Here is a 1,544-nt window from a genome sequence, read left to right as displayed (position 1 = left end):
CGGCTGTTTTTGGCACGGATGTCCCAAGTGTTTTCGCGTGAACCGCGACAGACCACTCTCAACCGTGTCGCGCGAGGATACGATCGAAGCGCGTTACGAGCGCACACTCGCGACGACGCGTCGTCTTAGAAAACGGGGCTACGTCGTTACGGAAAAGTGGGAGTGATCTTCGATCGGGAGCTGCGCGAAAATCGTGAGATACGCGAATTCGTTAAGAATCATCCCATGTTGAGAAACAATCTCCTCGAATCTCGCGAGGCGTTCTACGGAAAATATCATCACGCGGTACGAAGTTACGGGTACGGAGAAGATACGCTACGTGGACGTGTGTTCTTTGTACCCGTATGTGCTGAAAACGGGTGCTTTTCCGCTCGGTCATCCGGACATTTACGTGGGTGAGGAGTGTTGCGCCTTGATCGGAGCAGGCCCCGATTTTAACTTTGACGCCGTAGAAGGTCTCGTACGTTGCAGAGTGCTCGCGCCGCGTGATCTCTTTCATCCGGTACTCCCTTAACGCCGCGTGAACGGAAAATTGCTATTCGCGCTTTGTCGCAGCTGCTGCGAGACATTTTCTCAGGCCATGTGTACGCACGACGACCCTGCCGATCGCGAATTCGAAAGTGCGTGGGTGTTTTGCGAGTTACGCAAAGCTATCGAGAAAGGTTATCGCGTCACGAGCGTGAGCGAAATATAGAGGTACGAAGTCACGCGATACGATCCGGTTACGCGGCGGGGGGGATTGTTCACCGAGTATATCAACTGCTTTCTGCAATTGAAGCAAGAGGCTAGCGGATGGCCGAACGAATGCGCGAATGACGAAGGCGGCAAGGAACGTTATCTGCGCGAATACGAGAAAGTCGAGGATATTGTTCTCAATAGGGCGAATATCTCCCCGAATCCAGGATTGCGTTCGGTCGCAAAGCTCTGCCTCAACTCCTTCTGGGGTAAATTCGGCCAACGGACCAATCTACAGAATACCGAGATCGTTAGAACGTGGGAAAGTTTCGCGGCTCTGCTCACGAGCCCGGAGCACGAAATAACAAATGTACTGCCCGTAAACGACGAAGTGATATATGTTTCGTGGCGAATGAGGCGAGAAGCCGTCACTCCGTCTTCCCTGACCAACGCACAGTGGGACGAAACCACCAATTCTGTGGACATCGATAAATTGTATCTAAAATATGCGTTTTTGGAAAAAATGTTTCATATAAAAGTTATAGTAAATTAAGAACCACAAATGATGCTGATATTTTTTAACCTTGTGATGACCTTGAAAAGCGTTATCAAGGTCAGCATAAAAATCTGAAATGAGATTCCCTCGTTTTAATTGCATACTCTTGTAGCTTACTTTCAGACCTTTTCAAAACACTATAATTAAGTATTTTTTCATAAAGTACTTTTCGAGTTGTAAAGGTTGAAAGTTGCTATACCGCCAGTATTAGCACTACCTAAGGTGTACCGCGTGGAGATTGCCTGGTCGGATTTACACCTGTAATGCCTCATGTGTTATTGTATCTTTTGCGTTATGAGTATCTGTATTGCCA

General features: G+C 48.2%; 1 pseudogene; it reads left to right on the top strand.

The window, feature by feature from the left end:
- The window catches only part of LOC116846833, a 2,646-nt pseudogene extending 1,151 nt beyond the window's left edge, over positions 1-1,495 (top strand).
- Positions 1,496-1,544: the final 49 nt, after the last annotated feature.

The sequence above is a fragment of the Odontomachus brunneus genome, unplaced genomic scaffold (assembly GCF_010583005.1).
Source record: "Odontomachus brunneus isolate Ranch 3 - 2012 unplaced genomic scaffold, Obru_v1 Obru_scaffold_070, whole genome shotgun sequence".
Taxonomy (NCBI): domain Eukaryota; kingdom Metazoa; phylum Arthropoda; class Insecta; order Hymenoptera; family Formicidae; genus Odontomachus; species Odontomachus brunneus.
Note: the sequence above shows the minus strand (reverse complement) of the source record. Positions and strands in the feature narration are given on the sequence as shown.